The sequence below is a fragment of the Hippopotamus amphibius genome, chromosome 1, assembly GCF_030028045.1.
Source record: "Hippopotamus amphibius kiboko isolate mHipAmp2 chromosome 1, mHipAmp2.hap2, whole genome shotgun sequence".
Lineage (NCBI taxonomy): Eukaryota > Metazoa > Chordata > Mammalia > Artiodactyla > Hippopotamidae > Hippopotamus > Hippopotamus amphibius.
The window spans coordinates 108,945,064-108,954,562 of NC_080186.1; positions in this window are offsets into that span (position 1 = coordinate 108,945,064).

Below are 9,499 nucleotides of genomic sequence, written 5' to 3' on the forward strand. Positions count from 1 at the left end.
GGGAGTGTCCCTTCCTCTGCAATATTTTGCAATATTTTCAGAAGGATAGGTGTTAACTCTTCTCTGAATGTTTGATAGAATTTGCCTGTGACACCATCTGGTCCTGGGCTTTTGTTTGCTGGAAGTGTTTTAATCATAGTTTCAATTTTAGTAATTGTGATTGGTCTATTCATATTTTCTATTTCTTCCAGGTTCAGTTTTGGGAGATTGTACCTTTCTAAGAATTTGCCCATTTCTTCTAGGTTGTCCATTTTATTGGCATATAGTTTCTTGCAGTAGTCTCTTATGTATCTTTATATTTCTGTGGTGTCCATTGTAACTTCTTTTTCATTTCTAATTTTATTGATTTGAGCCTTTTCCCTTTTCTTCTTGGTGAGTCTGGCTAAAGTTTATTAATTTCGTTTATCTGTTCAAAGAACCAGCTTTTAGTTTAATTGACCTTTTCTACTGTTTTCTTTATCTCTATTTTATTTATTTTTCAGAGGAGAAATAAATGAATTTATGTGTAAGGTTAGGTTGTTTATTTGAGCTTTTTCTTCTTTGCTGAGGTAAGACTGTATTGCTATAAACTTCCCTCTTAAAACTGCTTTTGCTGTGTCCCATAGGTTTCGGATCATTGTATTTTTGTTTTCATTTGTTTCTTGGTTTCTTTTTTTTTACTTCCTCTTTGATTTCTTCAGTGATCCATTGGTTGGTTAGAAGCATATTGTTTTGCCTCCACGTGTTTGTGTTTTTTACAGTTTTTTTTTCCTGTATAGCTGATTTCTAATCTCATAGTGTTGTGATCAGAAAAGATGCCTGATATGATTTCAATTTTCTTAAATATTTCAAGGCTTACTTTCTGGCCTAGCCTGTGGTCAATCCTGGACAATGTTCTGTATGCAATTGAGAAGAATGTATATTCTGCTACTTTTGGATGGAATTGCTCTATAAATATCAATTAATTCCATCTGGTCTAATGTGTCATTGAAGGCCTCTGTTTACTTATTGATTTTCTGTCTGGATGACCTGTCCATTGATGTAAGTGGAGTGTCCCCCACTGTTATTGTGTTACTGTTGATTTCTCCTTTTATATCTGTTAACATCTGCCTTATATATTGAGGTGCTTCTATTTTGGGTGCATATATATTTACAATTGTTATATATTCTTCTTGGATTGATCCCTTGAACGTTATGTAGTATTTTTCTTTGTTTCCTATGATAACTTTTATTGTAATGTCTATTTTGTCTGATATGAGTATTACTATTGCAGCTTTCTTTTGATTTCCATTTGCATGGAGTATCTTTTTCCATCCCCTCACTTTCAGTAAGAATGTGTCCCTAGATCTGAAGTGAGTCCCTTGTAGACAGCATATATATGGGTCTTGTTTTTGTATCCATTCTGCCAGTCTGTGTCTTTTGGTTGGAACATTTAATCCATTTACATTTAAGGTACTTATTGATATGTATATTCTCCTTGCTGTTTTGGTAATTGTTTTGGATTTGTTTTTGTAGGTCTTTTTTCTTCCCTTCCTCTTTTGTTCTCTTCTCTTGTGACTTGATGATTATTTTTAGTGTTGTGTTTGGGTTGATTTTTCCTTTTGTGTGTTTGTATATTAATTGTAGATTTTTGATTTGCAGTTACCATGAGGTTTAGAGATAGCAGTCTATATATATATATATATATATATATATATATATATATATATATAAAGATTGTAATCAAATTGACAAAAATTAAATTTATATATATATATAAAAATCTTGATATATATATAAAGATTGTTTTAAGTTGCTGGTCTCTTACTTTCAAATGCATTTCCAATATCCTGCATTTGTACTCTCCTCACAATTGCTGGTTTTGATATCATATTTGTGTGCAGATGATTTCCTACCTTTACAGTATGCTTGCCTTACCAGTGAGCTTTCCCATTCATAATTTTCTTGTTTCTAGTTGTGGCCTTTTCTTTTCTGACTAGAGAAATTCCTTTAGCATTTGTTGTGAAGCTGGTCTGTGGTGCTGAATTCTCTTAGCTTTTACTTCTCTGTAAAGCTTTTGATTTCTTTGTCAAATCTGAATGAGAGCCTTGCTGGGTAGAGTATTCTTGGTTGTAGTTTCTTCCCTTTCATCACTTTATATATATTGTGCCACTCCCTTCTGGCCTGCAGAGTTTCTGCTCAAAAATCAGCTGATAACCTTATGGTGATTTCCTTATATGTTATTTGTTGCTTTTCCCTTGTTTCTTTTGATATTTTCTCTGTCTTTAATTTTTGTCAGTTTGATTACTATGTGTCTTAGTATGTTCCTCCTTGAGTTTATCCTATATGGGACTGTCTGTGCTTTCTGGACTTGGGTGATAATTTTCTTTCTCATGTTAGGGAAGTTTTCAGCTGTTATCTCTTCAAATATTTTCTCAGGCCCTTTCTCTCTCTCTCTCTCCTCCTTCTGGGACCCCTATCATGAGAATGTTGGTGCATTTAATGTTGTCCCAGAGATCTCTTAAACTGTCCTCATTTATTGTCATGCTTTTTTCTTTATCCTGTTCCATGGCAGTGATTTCCACCATTCTGTCTTCCAGCTCACTTATCCATTCTTCTGCCTCATTTATTCTGGTATTGATTCCTTCTAGTGTATTTTTCATTTCAGTTCTTGTATTATTCAACTCTGTATCTTCTAGCTCTTTGTTAAACATTTCTTGTATCTTCCCAATCTGTGTCTCCATTCTTTTTTCCAAGATTTCAAGTCCTCTTTACTGTCATTACTCTGAATTCATTTTCAGGTAGATTGCCTATTTCCACTTCATTTAGTTGTTCTTCTGGGGTTTTATCTTGTTCCTTCATCTGGAACATATTTCTCTGCTGTCTCAGTTTTTCTAACTTTCTGTGTTTGTGGTCTTCTTTCTGCAGGCTGCAGGATTTTATTTCTTCTTGCTTCTGATGTCTGACTCCTGGTGGGTGAGGTTGGTCTAAGGGCTTGTGCAGGCTTCCTCTTGGGAGTGACTGGTGCCTGCTGACTAGTCAGTGCAGTTGGGTCTTGTCCCTTTGGTGGAAAGGGCCAGGTAAAGGGGTATGTTTAGAGGCAGCATTGGACTCCGGACAACTTTATGGAGCCTGTCTGCTGATGGGTGGTCCTTTGTTCCCATCCCCTTGGTTGTTTAACCTGAGGCAACCCAGCATTGGGGCCTGTAGGCTGTTGGGTGGGACCAGGTCTCAGTGCCAAAATGGCAATCTCCAGGAGAGCTCACACTGTTGACTATTGCCTGGGGCTTCTGCCACCTGTGTCTATGTCCTTGCAGTGAGCCACAGCCAACCCTGCCTCCCCTGGAGACCCTCCAAGACCTGGAGGTAGGTCTGGCCCAGGTTCCTATAAAGTCACTGCTTTGCCCTGGGTCACAGTGCTCATGAAACCTTGTGTGCCCTGTCTAAGAGTGGAGTCTCTGTTTCCCTCAGTCCTGTGGCGATCCTACACTGAAGCCCCACTTGCCAAATGCTCTGATATCTCCTCCTTCCTATTACAGACCCTCAGGCTGGGGAGCCTGACATGGGGCTCAGAACTCTCACTCCTATAAGTATTTTAATTATATTATAATATATAAAATAATTATATATTATAATATATAAAATAATATAATTATTTTCCAGTTTGCAGGTCTCCCACCCACCTGATATGGGGTTTGATTATATCATGAAAGCACCCCTCCTACCATCTCATTGTGGCTTTGTCTTTGATGCAGAATATCTTTTTTGGTAGGTTCCAGATTTTTTTTGTTGATGGTCATTCAGCAGTTAGTTGTGATTTTGGTGTTTTCATGAGAAGAGGTGAGCTCAGGTCCTTCTACTCTGCCATCTTGTCCTGCACTCCTCTTCATTTATCCCATTTAGTGGGAATATTCACATAGCTCATTGCAGAAATATTGATGTGTTTGGTTAAGGCCTGTGGCCCTGATGCAACTGGGTACATGTATTATGTGGTATATGCATCCTACTGCCTTGCTAAAAACCAAAACAAATTTTACCTTTTTAAATACATTTGATTTCAACATTTTTAGATGAGCACTTATGGTCTTGTAAAATATTTCTTAGATCTCTTCTTCCCCCAGTACATAGAAACAGGCTATGAGTGGTGAGTGAAGGTAAAAAGAACTTGAGAAGTCCAATTAGTTATGATCCCTGCTCTGTGGTACCCCACTCCCATTATTATTTGCTGCCCAAAGGCCTGATGTCTTCCTCCTGTCCTTTTGATTCCTAAATGTGGAGGTCATCCATCTCCTTCTCCTTCAGCCCGTTCCCTTCTCTAGTTCAGTATTGATCTCCTGCCCTAGAAGACCCTGCTCTCTAGCCTGCAAGACTAAGGTTAATAAGGAGATGAAATAATAGGCTCGACTTCATCTGCCAATCAAATGCTTTCTAGATGCACAAGGGTCATTTGAGCCTCAAGGAAACTCCATGCTGGAGTGTAGGCCATTTCAGTGTGTGCCAGACCCCACACAGGAAAAGTGACATCTGTCATAGGTGTGTTCCTGGGACCTTGGTAGAAAGGAATGTCAGAGAGGAGTGTTCTGACAAATGCTTGGAAATATTTGGTTCAGTGCCACCAGACTCCCTCCTCTCTCTACTTTCAGCTTACACCTGGGATGCCTGTCACCAAGTCCCTTTGGGCAGTGACTTGAGCCACCTGGTGGCAGAGATCCGAGCTTTGAGAGGGCAGCTGGAGCAGAGCATTCAGGTGAACAACTGTCTGCGACTGCAGCTTGAACAGCAGTTGGTTGGTGGTGCCAGCAAAGCCAGCCTCAGCCCCTCCTCTGTTAACCAGAAATTCCCCAACAACACTGACCCTGGAAACAAGCAGCTGCTCTTCCAAGGTAGGAAGGAAAAGGAAATCAGCAAGCCCTCAGCCAATGAGGAGGTCCCCAGGATGTCTGTGGTGGAAGGGACAATCTTACTTCTTCCACACTCCTTAAGATCATGGTGAAATCGAAGATGCTTTGATACAGTGCCTGAGATGATGGGATTTAGGGTCAGATCTGACTCCAGATTCTGAGTTTGCCACTTACATGCTGTTTGCCTTGGGAAAAGTGTTTAAACTCCTCAGGCATTTAAGCCTTAGTTTCCTCAACTTTAACATGAAGATATGTATAATATATACTGTGCATAGTTATATGGAGCATTAAATGAAATAATTTACAACTGCCTGTCACAATAAGTACTCAACAATTAACAGCTATATATGTTAATGCTTATTCCTTATATTTGCAGAGTGCTTTAAAATTTACCATGTTTTCAGATAATTTTTCAAATAATTTCATCAGAGTTAGGGGAGGATTTACTATCTCTGTATTTCACATGAAAAAACTTAGGCATTGAGACAATTAACTGACGTGCTAAGGAGTTAAGAGGCCAACCCAGGATTCGAAGCAGAGGTTTTGATTTCCTGTCTGTTCCTTCTGCCTCCCTATGCTCTGTCTTGGTATTGCTTCTGCTCCCTCTCAGGCTTCCCTTCTCAGTGCCTCTGCACAACACCAGCCAGGACTCATCCCCACTGGCTCAGTCACTCCTCCTCCCCATCCTACAGCACAGAGGCCTGAGCTGGAAAGCAGGTTCTAAGTCACATTTGCCTGAGCAGGATTATTTCTGTCTCTTCAGATATTTTCCAATTACTCCCCTGGAGGATTGCTGTCTGGTCTCCAATAGGGCACCTCAAATTCACCAAGGCTTATGTCTCCTATTCTTCTTATACTACTACATGCCTTCTAGTATGTCTCCCTTCTTATACTACTACATATTTTCTAGTACTGACTCACCAGAATGGTGATTAGAGTGCTGAGTTTAATCTGCCCATAAATCCATTCATTCTTTGATCAAATATTTTTAACATGTATACTGCATATATTTATGCATATTTATATTTAATTACAAAGCATTGCATTAGACATACTACATACAATATTATATTCAAATCTGGGGTTAGAAAAATATACCTAATAATGTTTCAAACTAGAAGTTGCTTTCTCATGGAACAGCCCTCAACTATAAGAACTTGATCCAAACTAAGTGATTTGTTTGCTATTGGTTTTGATTGTGGTACATGGGTGATGATTTTGTAAGAGGAGAGTCATGTTGCCGTAGACCCCAGTGGTGAAAACAGGCTGTGCATGTGTTTGGGGAGCAGTGTGTTCCAGGGTTTCTAAAGTTGTGGTTATTTGTACTCCCTAGATTCAGTTGCCTCTCCTCCAGTTCGGGATGTGGGCATGAATTCTCCAGTTCTGGTCCTCCCCAGCTCCTCTTCTGCTGCTTCTGGCTCAGAGACCACAACCTTCAACAGGAAAAATGGTAAATAGGGCAACTATGGGATTCAGGGTCTAATGATGGAAAATGACACTGCAAGTAACTTTTGGTTCTCTATAGGCACATTATCTGAATTTAGAGATTTTTCTCCACATGTCCCAAGGCCTTTAGCCCTACTCATTCCACCTTCTGTGGCTGCCTTTTTGGTCATTTTTCTTCTTCCTGTGGCTTTCCTATTGCTCTGGTATTGTTTCATTGCACTATAATCTCTTCCTTCTTGAAAGTGCTCTCTGTATCCAGCTTAATTTCCTTGTCTGTGTCTTCTCAACCCCCAAATTTAAAATTTTTAAATATCTGTCCTGAATATTTCATTTGTCAATAAGGATAAAATTTGCCTCCTGGCAATTTTATCATTATGAGATGATGTAAGAAAGATTATAAAAATCTAGAACCCAGAATATCTATGGACTTCACACTTGTACTTTCCAAGACTGTCATTCTTGTTTGTGGCCTCTTTCACTATCTGATGTCCCTTTTGGATTGAACTAAGGATGACTATAAATAACAGTGTATTCTGTGTTATTGTGGTTTTATCTTCAGAGCTGGGTTTGGATGCTTCTCCAGTAATGAAGAACCCTCCCAAGCTGGAGGGTGATGCTACTGATGGCTCCTTTGCCAATAAGCATGGCTGCCATGTCATTGGCCACATTGATGACTATAGTGCCCTAAGACAGCAGATTGAAGAGGGCAGACTGCTGGTCAAGAAGGTAGCATCCCTCGTGAGATCAACCTGCAACTTCCTTGGCCTTGAAGCTCTAGGCACAGAGGTAATCACGTTTGAGCTCTTAGGTGCACCTTTTCCTTCGGCCATTTCTTCTTCTGATTTTAGCTCCTTCTCCCACTATTTTTTTGCCTGCTCCACATCTCCTACCAATTGAGGATACATTTTCCATTTAATCTAGCTAGGCCTTTCATCTTCATCTGCTAATTTCACTACAAGCTCTGTTCTGGTTCCAGATGCAGCTGACTTGATATTTCCCCTCAGAACCACAGAATAGCAGGTGCAGCATTGCCATCCTCATCAGTAGAGCACATTAAGCATCAACATACATGCAATGCTGCACCCAGTACCCTTTGGTAGCTTATTATCTGCTAAAGTCACGCTGGCATATGACCATCTGTGGGCAGCATAAAATCACTTAATCAGTTGGCTGGAGATGGAGAATCTGCATCCATATGGGCAGATGTGTAGAAGGGGTGAGGAGTGTGGCAGACTGAGGAGGGGAGGAGAGCAGGCAGCAAGGTTTCTCAGAGCCCTTTCCCAGGGAGAGATCCAGGTACCAGCTGCTTTGCTATCTGAGCTACTGGAGATGCACAGGCATGCAGGGACAGCCCTGCCCCCTGGAGCCCCCACACTAGAGAGGGAGCCCCACACCATACAACAAGGAGCTCCAGGCAGTGTTAGAAGTGCTCTGGGTATGAGGGCATGAACCCAGAATCAGCTATTATCCCAGGCAAGGAAAGTAACAGGTTCATGGGGTAGGGGGTACCACTAGGGAATGTTCAGGTTCTCTGGGAAGGAGAACATGCCAGGTAAAGCAAGCGGCACCTCAGTCCTTTGAACTACAAATGGTGCAGCCCATTTGAAGCATAAGGTGTGATTCAGGGAAGGGCAAGGGGGACCAGTGCAAAAATAGGGACCGTAGACTCTTGCGCACGAAGCAGGACTAGAAGCTAAAGAGTGTGCGGGAAGCTGGAATCAAATGAATTCTTGCAAGTTGGGTGGTCCCTCCTGAGGTCAAAGAACCTTGGCTTCCAGGTTAGGAAAGGATTTCACAGGTTCAAGCAGGCCCATGTCCATACCTCACTCACAAAGGAAGCTGAGGCCTGGGCTCAGCAAAAAAAAAAAGTGATCTCTCAGCTGCAGGGATGCCCATGGCTACCACCCTCTTTTCCCAGGTGATGGGCAGTGAAGCCATCCATGAGCTCAGGAGCAGTGCCAATGCCCTGCACCACCAGCTGGAGGAGTCCGCCTCCCTCCTCACCATGTTCTGGCGAGCAGCCTTGCCAAGCTCCCATGGCCCTGCGCTGGGTGGCAAAGTGGTAAGAAGCCAGCATTCTCTACTGGATCTGCCCCCAAATATCCCCTGCCTCCTTGGTCGGCAGATCTTGAAGATAAGGAGCCAAATGGTCAGTTGGAACAAAGGGCACTTGAAGAGAGTGTCCCTGGAGGGAGGGAGACCTCTCCTCTGTGGTGGCTGCTTTCAGTGCAGCTCTGACTACATCCCCTCTCCCCCACCTCTGACCCCCAGGAGAAGTAATCAAAGAGGAAAAGGAAAGGACATGGAGGAGGCAGAGACATGAGAGCCCTGGTAACCCATAAATGTTCCATCTCTTTAACTTTCTGAAGTCTCGCTGAGCTGAACTTCAGGGCCGTGTTAAAACATCAACATTCCCTTTCCCAACCTAACCCCACCCCCACCCCCAGGTCCACATCGTCAGGCAGGATCACAAAATGTCACCAGCAGTTGCCCAGCCTCTTTCAGCCCCCCACTGGAATCCCAGAAAATCACTTAAATCTGCATCTCTGGGTCAGGCCTGGGGAGAGCCAGCCTCCCCAAGGTGCTCTCAGATCTCAGGCAGCTCTCTGGTTGGTGAACTTAGATAGGCAGGTTTGAGAATCCCTCCCAGGGGTTCTAACTCCAGACTAAAATCACTGACACTTTAGGGGACTCATTTATGCTAAGTCCAAGGAGGGAGTGTTTTCCCATCTTGAGGTTCCCAGATACATTTACAAACTTGCTGACTCTCTCAGGTCAGACCTGTCTCTCAGGCATAATATTCCTAATGATCAAGTCTTACTTGTGATGCCCAAGTGATATAACCATGTCAGCACTAAATCGGAGCTCTTGTTCACAGCTGGGTTTCAGTGTGGCCTGGAGTCAGGTTCTCTGCAGCAACAGGCGTGTAGCCTGTGCTAATCTGCACGGGGGATTCCAGGTCCTCAGTGTTCCCACCTCATGGCCCATCCTGAGCCATCACCAGCTGGAGGGTTTGAGAGGCTTTAATGAGGGGAATCTGATCCAGAAATAGTTAAGAAGATTGTAGAACCCTATTTAGAGTTGTAAAGAGCCACGAAACACAGGGTGCTTATGCCTTCTGACAGAGAGCCTGTTTTTCTTCCCAGGGAGAGTCCATGAAAAGGGAGCTTCTGGAACTGAGAACCAAACTATCC